Genomic DNA, 9,697 nt, shown 5'->3' with positions numbered 1-9,697 from the left:
AACTTTAAAATTGTGTAGTTCCTCGGTAGTCATTACTTTTGTCTTCTTGATGTTCAGTTGTAATCCTGCTTTGGCGGTTTCCCCTTTAACCTTCATCAGTAGTTGTTTCAAGTCTTCACTATTTTCTGCTAGTAATGTGGTGTCATCTGCATATCTCAAATTCATCATATTAACAACATCAAATTGATGGCTGAACAGAAACACTTAAAGATACCATTCCTCTGAATTACCAATAGTCCATTAATACATATTCCATTTAGGTATGTTTAATCCAATGAGGTGAGATAAATCTGATGCCGGCAAAGACCATCTGTGGACCTCTGTAACTAGTGTGCAAAACATTTTTTGTCTAGTAGATGTAAATTAACAAAACCACCTAAGGGATAAAAAATATAATCCACATTTGTCATTTCTAATTGTAACTGGAAGCAGTTTAAAAGGTATGCAAATCTGTTTAAAAATAGAAACAACATGTTTAGCACATCACCTGCTGCTTCTGTGGAGTTGGAGCATCAATCAGATTTGCAGTTCTTAGTAAAACCCTGGTTAAAAATAGCTGCATGGCTTAAAATCAACAGGTTACTGTAATACTTGGGAGGAGGTTTCTAATGGTGAGGTGACATGCCAAAGAAAATGTTTAATCTATCAAGAGCACATTGATGAAAGCCTGGGATTTTGGATGCAATCCTAAAGCCAATCTGGCAAAAAGCCAAAGATTGAAACTAATATAGAAAGGGGACATGCGGGCAGAATGATCATGATGTTTGTGCAATGTCACGCTGTTGTAATCTAGTTGGGAAAACAGGGAGAACAATCATATGTCTGAGTGGCTGCTAGCTATTCTACTCCACCATTGCCACTGCTGGCCAACCACACATTATGGCTTTTGCTTTGCAAGACTGGATTACACAGTGTGAGTCAGTACAGCCAATATCAAAGAAATTTCAGTGAACATGTAATGGCTATAAACATGCAAATTTGCAACGATTTAAAAGCCAGCAGAAATGCAATACAGAACTGAAGAAATGTTAAAACAGAGCATAAGCAATTCTATGACTGACATATTAAACACCCCAAGAACTACCCAGTTGGGTCATTCTTGTAGCAATATTAGTGAAGTCTATGATCCCTCAATATTTATAGCAATAGCAGTAATGTCTGTGGTCCGTCCTTATCTGATGGGTTCTCTATCCTTTTACCAATGGATCTCTTGAAACCACTTCCTTACAGTACAGCCCTATCCGAGTAAAAAACCCTCTGGAATAATTCTGCTTTGTATTGTTTGTGGAAGGCCAGGAGAGAGGGACCTTTCCTAACCTCCTCAGGTAGAACATTCCATAAAGTGGGGGCCAGGCAGCTGTTGATCTACTGGCTTACACTGTGTAATCTCCCTTGAATCGGTGAGAAAGGCAGACTATAAATTACATCCATCAACCTGAAGACAAGGTTTGCGTGAGTATTGGCCCAATGGTTACACTGTCTTCCCCAACAAGCAAAACCCAGCATGGAGATAAAGGAATTTGTAGAGCACTTATGTAGCATCAGTCTCTCAAACAAGAGAGTGAAGAAAGTGCCCTTGCTGTGGAAACAGCAGCCCATGGGGTGACAGCAAGCAGGGAAGCTGTCCACACAGCCTGTCCTCATTGTTGGAATAGGCGACTCAGCCTGCCTTTGGACACTGGGGGGTGCTGCATGCCTCTTTGAATGTAATGTATAAGTCTAGCAATCTGCCACTCTCTTGTCTAAGGTGGGAACGCCTACTGACTCCTCCTCTCTTGCCTCTGTGCTTCTTGGGAGATTTCACACCTTCCCTCATGCTCTTCCAAGAGAAAGATGTAAAGCCACCATGCTCCTCATGGAGCTCTTCTCTTTGTCCACAAACCTGCACCTACAACCTCGCTGCCTAGTTTTCAGGCCGTGGTATTAGCCTAGAGAATGTAACTCTTTAGATAGGTTCTTTCCCTTGATATTACCAGAAGATATTGCTATGGAGAAATCTGCTACAATAAACTGTAAGTTCTATCTTTCTATGAATTTTGTCTGAGGATTAATTAATGCACGTTTGTGAGGGTTTAAACACGTCTGACTAAATTACTCTGCTATATGTTACTCTGCTAAGTTACTAAACTAAATATATAAAGTACCATAAATCTCTAACAGGGTTAATGGTAGCCCAGTCTTGAATAAGTTCCTCAGGGCCAAAGAAAAGCCCATAGCTGAATCTAGAAGTAAAGAGTTTTAAACTGCAAAGTTTTTTCCTTGACTGCTGGTCTAACAGCCAGGCAGAACAAAAGGACTCAATTAGCACATGAATGCCCTCACAGGCAACCTCACGAGGAACAAAGAAAGAAATTAGGTGAAAAGTCTAACAGCTTTTTCCCTACCCTCAAGTGTGCACAGAAAAGCAGAGAAACCTCCTTTTAAAACGTTTTGGCTAACTTGAGCCAGGAAACTAAAAGTTAAAGAGGGAAAACAAAGTTTCTAGAGAAATACTATGAGATTTCTTGAAAATGTCAGACCAACTACTACAAATTGATTTATTCAGACAGCTATTTTCGACTAAAATGGAAGATAATGGAGATGTGAATGCTCATATTGAATCTTTGTTGAATCAAATAGATAAACTAGCTACTGTTGGTCAGATTCTAGATGAAGATTTGAAAATTGCTCTGGTTTTAAGCTCACTACCAAAGAGTTATTCCAGTTTAGCAAAGTCTCTTACTGAAAAAGGGGCTACATTGGAGGAAGTACTAGATCAGATAAGATCACAGTACAATGAACAGAGATCTTATCCTCAGGAAAAGAAATGCAAGACTGACTCATGTTACATGGTCAGAGAGGTCAGACCCAGAGGGGCAGGACCTAGGCAAATTGATTACTGGCAAAGAGCCAATCCTAGAGAAAGGCAGACTCCTCCCTTCTGCCACAAATGCAATAAGCCCGGTCACCTCCAGAGGGAGTGTTTTAGCAACAGAAGCTACAGCCACAAGGGCAGAAACAATTATACTGCTGCAAGCAGGAACCAACAGGCAGAGAGAAACAGAGAAGATTTTTCAAAAGCAAGAGCTAGTAATTTTAGAGATTTTCCTCAAACAAGGGCTGATAGTAATTATCATGTGTCTCATATTGCTCGAATAAATGATAGCCCACAGTGCTGGGTCCTCGACAGTGGCGCCTCAGTGCATATGGTATCAGATATTAATCTGTTTTATGAATTAGATACCAGTGCATCTAAGAACGTTATGATGGCTAACGGGACAAATGTGAAAATTAATGGGAAAGGCTCTATTATGCTTCATAGCAATAATGATCTCTCTAAAAAGATAATTAAAGTAGAAGAAGTTTTATACATTCCTGATTTAAAGGCAAACCTACTAAGCGTACCTGTACTATCACAAAAAGGATTTTCTATACACTTTGAGAATAACAAATGTACAGTTTCTCGTGAAGGAGAGATATATTCCACAGGTAGTCTCAGAAATGGAGTCTTTGAACTGGACTGCCAAGGAGAAAAGGCCTACAGGGCAACAACAGCTACCACAAAAGGAGAGCCAATCGAATTATGGCATAGAAGATTTGCACATCGCGATATGCAAGCCATAAAGGAGCTGCAGTCGAAGGACTTGGTAACAGGTATTAATATAAGTGCATGTGGCAATGATGATGAATTATGTGTTTGTTGTATAAAGGGAAAGGCAACTCGACCTTCAGTTCCCAAACAAAGCCAAAGGTGCTCAAGGCAACCACTTGAACTAATCCATACTGATTTATGTGGTCCTATTAAACCAGCATCAACAGGAAATAACCTTTATATATTGTCTTTCATTGATGACTTCTCGAGATATACAGTGTGCTATTTGCTGAAAGAAAAATCGCAGACTGAGCAGAAACTGCGTGATTATGTTTCCATGGTGTTTAACAAGTTCAACAGGAAACCTCAAGCCTTTCAAAGCGACAATGGCGGTGAGTACGTTTCCCATGCCACACAGAGATTTCTCAGGGAAAATGGAATCCAACATAGATTCACTGTTCCCTATAACCCCGAACAGAATGGGGTCGCCGAGTGCAAAAATCGTTCTATCATGAATATGGTCAGATGTATGTTAATAGATTCAGGACTTCCCTACAGACACTGGGGAGAAGCGGCCATGACTGCAATCTACTTACAAAACAGATTGCCCAGTAAAGCTACAAACAAAACTCCTTATGAGTTATGGCATAATAGGAAGCCAAGCATAGAACATCTTAGAGTATTTGGATGCAAAGCATATGCGCATATACCAGAGGAAAAGAGATCCAAACTAGAACCCAGAGCCTTAGAAGGCATCTTTGTAGGATATGCTCCAGGATGTAAGGGATATAGGATTTTTAACCCAGAAACTAACAGTGTTACTACAAGCAGAGTTGTGCAATTTGATGAGCGACAAAGGAGCAACCAGAATGCTGCTACACGTGATCCTTCAGAGGGAGAGAATGATGACAGCCAGCTGCTGCTGTATCGGCCAGATGACATCGCTACGCAAATGCAACCAGATATCCAACCCGGTGATGAGGCAATGGGTGCAGCCACTGAGCAGATGCACCCAGAAGCCCGACCAGGTGAGAGAATAAAGGCAGAAATTCCCAGGCCAGTAGATGTGCCTGAGGAGCCAGAGCCCACTGCGGAGGCAGAGGTGACTCAGGACCTTAGGCGCTCTCAGCGCGTCAACAGAGAGTTCCAGCCGAGAGACTGACCTACCTTGCAAGGTCGTCGCCACCACAAGAACCAACTTCATGGGCCGAAGTTCAACAAATGCCTGAACCAGAAGCAAAGAAATGGAAGGAAGCAGCACAAGAAGAAATAGATGCTCTGCACAAGAATAAAACATGGACTCTCACAAAACTACCTAAGGGTAAGAATATTGGATGTAAATGGGTTTTTAAAGCTAAGAAAAATGAGAATGGTGCAGTTGAGAGATACAAAGCTAGATTAGTAGCCAAAGGATATTCTCAGATTTATGGAACTGATTATGATCAAACTTTTGCACCAGTTGTAAAATATTCCACAATCAGGATGCTTTTAAGCATAGCAGCTTCTAGAAACAATCAAACAGAACACCTGGATATAAAGACTGCATTTTTACATGGTGAAATTGAGGAAGAATTATATATGAGTCAACCTCCAGGGTTCGTAGATGAACAGAATAAACACTTAGTATGCAAACTTCAGAAAGGACTTTATGGTCTTAAGCAAGCTGCCAAATCTTGGAATGATAAACTGACCAAAATGTTACTTGATCTAGATTTTAAACGAGGCAAAGCTGACCTGTCTTTACAGTAGATACAAGAATGAGAGATGGACTTTTATTTTGTCTTATGTTGATGATCTTATCCTTTGTTATGAAAATTCAAGTGATTGTGCTGAAATTATATCTCATCTAAACAAGGAAGTCGAGGTGAAACGCTTGGGCAATGCTAATTTTTATTTGGGGATCCAGATCGAGAGAGAACCAGATGGCAGTTACCTTCTCAGCCAAAGACAAAAGATACTAGAACTACTGGAAAGTTTTGGACTAGAAAATGCCAATCTAATGCCTACACCAATGGAAGTAGGTTTTCTGAAAGAAAAGGAACCAAATGAGCCTCTACCAGAGAACAACGGGTACAGAACTGCCATAGGCAAGCTTCTTTACCTAGCAATGACAATAAGACCTGACATTGCAACAGCTGTAGGTATTCTATCCAGGAGGGTAAGTAAACCCACTGTGAATGATTGGACCGGAGTAAAAAGAGTAATGAGATATTTAAAGGGTACTGCAGATTCTAAACTAAGGCTGCCAGCTAGTAAAAATCCCACACTATTGGGATATGCTGATGCAGATTGGGCTAAAGATAATTCAGACTGGAAATCCACTACTGGTTATGTGTTTTTCTATGGGAATGGACCTGTAACTTGGGCCAGTCGTAAACAAGAAATTGTGGCCCTTTCGTCCACTGAAGCAGAACTTGTGTCAGCTTCAGAAGCATGCAAAGATTTACAAATGCTTTTGATGTTACTTAAAGATTTTGGCATTATAGAACCTTTACCAGTTAAAATGCTAGAAGATAACCAGAGTTGTATAGCCCTTTTTCTTTTAGAAGGAAATACTCTGCGCACAAGACATATTGGGACACGACAGCAGTTCGTGAAGGAACTTCAAGCACAAGGAATTGTGAAGCTGCACTACTGTCCCACTGAAGAAATGACAGCGGACATCTTTACTAAGCCGCTGCCCAGAGACAAGTACCAAGGTCTACGAAGTGACCTGAACATTGTGAATGCTGACTGCATTCTGAGTCGAGAGGGAGTGTTGGAATAGGCGACTCAGCCTGCCTTTGGACACTGGGGGGTGCTGCATGCCTCTTTGAATGTAATGTATAAGTCTAGCAATCTGCCACTCTCTTGTCTAAGGTGGGAACGCCTACTGACTCCTCCTCACTTGCCTCTGTGCTTCTTGGGAGATTTCACACCTTCCCTCATGCTCTTCCAAGAGAAAGATGTAAAGCCACCATGCTCCTCATGGAGCTCTTCTCTTTGTCCACAAACCTGCACCTACAACCTCGCTGCCTAGTTTTCAGGCCGTGGTATTAGCCTAGAGAATGTAACTCTTTAGATAGGTTCTTTCCCTTGATATTACCAGAAGATATTGCTATGGAGAAATCTGCTACAATAAACTGTAAGTTCTATCTTCCTATGAATTTTGTCTGAGGATTAATTAATGCACGTTTGTGAGGGTTTAAACGCTTCTGACTAAATTGCTCTGCTATATGTTACTCTGCTAAGTTACTAAACTAAATATATAAAGTACCATAAATCTCTAACATTCATGCCTCTCATTGTGGTGTCAGCGCAGCTTTCAAAGGCATGGGAGCCTTGCTAGAATAAGAGTGGGCAGCCCGTTCTTGTCTTCAGAACGCCATGCTTGATGCTGCATAATAAATATCATGTTGCATGTTTCCCAGCTATATTTCTGTTTTGCTGGGGGTTAGACAAAGATCTGTGCCGCCCACCCCCCTGCTCATTACTAAACTCAGCTGTAGGGGCTGAATGGATACTCCCCATGTCCACTCAGTTGTGCTCTAGCAAGTCATGTGTGGGGTGGGGGGTGGGGGTTAGGTTCACAATTCCATTTCATTGACAAGAGCACCAGCAAAAAAATACTTGTCTGACTAGTAGCAAATTTTGTAAGACTGACTGGCCTTCCCAGCCTAAATACTTGTGCCGGAAATATTAGAACTTTCCCCCCTTTCTCTTAGGGTTGAAGTGGACACCTCCCTTGTTCCAGTGACACAATCCCAGTCCAATTCACTCCTCTGAGGCTGCTTTTAAAGAAAATGAAAACCGCTGGTTCATGGATTTCTAGCTTTTACTGTCAGAACTATGTCCTTCCAGTCCTGTACCCCAAATGACCAGCCGTGCTGCCATGCTGTATTTCATAAGCTGCACCCATAGTATTGTTCAAGTTTGCAGTCAGAAGTAGCTCTATAGGGAGGTGAAGGGAAGTGGCGGCCTCTAGTGGCAGATTGGAGATGGCATCCTTTGCCACCACACCACCACTGGTTTCCCACATTCCCCCCCCCCCCAATCCAGGATATGGTGCCACTAATGCCCTTTGCATATGGCAAGGTACACATCTGGTACTTTGTTATGAGTATCTTGTGACAGTTTAGGAAGCAGCATTGAGCATGCACATCTTGCTATCGCATACTTAAGATGCCTGCAGAACAAATAGAAAAGAAATGTCGGGTGCACTAAGTCAGTGCAGGAGGCAGTGGAGGTGTGGAGCCACAGGCAGTGGCTTCAAGTGCCACTCCTTGTTGAGCTGCCACTGTTGGCTGGCAGCGTTTGTGTCGGTGATCCTAAGGGCATGGACTCAGAAGTAAGTTCTACTGTGTCCAAAATGGGATTTGCTGCCTGTTATTCTTATCCTATTTATCACTGCAACTTTCCCACATTTTGTAAACTGTACCATTCCCATTTTCACAGACGGAGAACTGCCCTCTTAATCCACCCCCAGCTGAAGCAGAATTTGAATCAAATAGCCCAGGTTACTAACTGTTGCTTCCTAATGGTCACTAATGATTTTAAAAAATCTATGGCTATAATTATTGGTAGATTGCTCTCAGTACTCCATGTGAATGGCTGTAGAATCCTTGTCTTTCAGCCATAAATAGAAGAAAATGTGCAGAAAAGAGTGATTGATGCACCTAGGAACATACCATCTAATATAACATCAGCCAGTTTGGTGTGGTGGTTAAGAGTGTAGGACTCTAGAGAGCCGGGTTTGATTCCCCACTTCTCCACTTGGAGCCAGCTGGGTGACCTGTGAGTGTATCTTCTGGAAGCGCACCCAATAAGTCAAACCAGACTTGACTAGTGCTGAACTATATACAGTGGTTTATTTACAATAATATATACATACAGTCCATGTAGCGCTTGCAGCATACAAAATCCTCCTGCCTGACAAAGTGCTTCGCATACAATCCAGTTCACAAGAGTGATGATTAGCACATAGACTGCTCAGAATATATACTTCTCAGCACCAATCAGATTGAAGTGCTGACTCATTGTGGCAGTAGTCAGAATGATGCAACTTAGTCATGTGACACTGTCACATGACACTCCATCTGTCAGTTCAGATCAAAATGATCTAACAGACTACTTTGTACTTTGGCTGTCATCTTGCTTGCCATACATTATAGTATGCTGTCACGCCTCCCAAGATGCAGCCTAATATACACATAATTGGCTTTTCAACAACTTAAATCTATTTACATCCAAACATTTTGTAAACAGATCAGCAATATTGTCTTCAGAATTACAGTGATGAATACAAATGAAGTTATTACATACAGCAATTTTTACATTTTGGTACCTAATGGCAATATGCTTGCTTCTGGTTCTCATTCCCTGATTGTGTGCTAATTGATTTGCTGCAGAACTATCACTGAGAACCTTAATTGGGAGCTCACAGTGTACATTGAAATCCTTCAATAGTTGATGGAACCATTCTAGCTGTATTATTGCATCACTAATTGCAGAATATTCTGATTCACATGAGCTAGTCGCCACATGTGTCTGTTTAATACTTTTCCAACCTACTAATGCACCAAATGCAAAAACAGCGTACCCAGATGTAGACTTGGAATCTGGTCTGTCTCCCCAACTTGCATCACAGTATGCATACAAATTATCAGTTTCCTTGTTCATCCCTGGAAATCTGAACTCCTAGGTAATTTTGTATTAATCCCAGATTTTTCATTTTGAACACTGGTTGTAATGTTTTTATAAACCAATTCAATTGCTGTTCAGTATGGTATATAAAACAAATGTCATCTACAAAGATCAGAACATAACAAATACTATTTTGCACTTTAATACTGTACAAACACGGGTCAGCCACACTCTGGCTAAATCCTAGATTTGTGAGTGCTTTGCTGAGACACTGTCCCCATTCATACCCACTTTGTTTCAAACCATAAAGAGCTTTATGTAACCTTAGAACTGTATTGCTTCCTCCAGTATTGAACCCTGGAATTTGCTCCATATATAGCTCTTCCTTGAGGGGAGCATTCAAATAAGTTGTCTCAAAGTCAAAGTGGTGTACCCGCATGTTATTTACTGATGCTGTAGCAAGAGCCACTCTAATAGTTTCATTTCTCACAGTGCTAGCAAATG

This window comes from Eublepharis macularius, chromosome 1 (assembly GCF_028583425.1).
Source record: "Eublepharis macularius isolate TG4126 chromosome 1, MPM_Emac_v1.0, whole genome shotgun sequence".
NCBI classification, from domain to species: Eukaryota; Metazoa; Chordata; class Lepidosauria; order Squamata; family Eublepharidae; genus Eublepharis; species Eublepharis macularius.
This window is presented reverse-complemented; position numbering follows the sequence as displayed.